Below are 308 nucleotides of genomic sequence, written 5' to 3' on the forward strand. Positions count from 1 at the left end.
TACTTGGTTATACCTGCCCACTCCACGTCTGTCCACAGGCCTCTTCGGGTGTTTATGGAATGGCCCAGGGGGAAGACTAGCAGAAACAATGATAAAAATAAACACCTAATAGTTTCAAACACCTATAAGAAAAAATTCATGCGTTCTAAAAATATTTTGATTAAAAGCTTAATAGCAAGAAAATATGTAAAAATATCAGTAAAAAAAAGTTGATAAAAAGAAAATGAAACCGCAAAAGTGTATTTAAAATGTTAAAAAAATTAATAAATACAATAAGTCAAAGTTGAGGAAACCCCAATGAGACAGGC

The sequence above is a fragment of the Girardinichthys multiradiatus genome, chromosome 2 (genome assembly GCF_021462225.1).
Source record: "Girardinichthys multiradiatus isolate DD_20200921_A chromosome 2, DD_fGirMul_XY1, whole genome shotgun sequence".
In the NCBI taxonomy this organism is placed as follows: Eukaryota; Metazoa; Chordata; class Actinopteri; order Cyprinodontiformes; family Goodeidae; genus Girardinichthys; species Girardinichthys multiradiatus.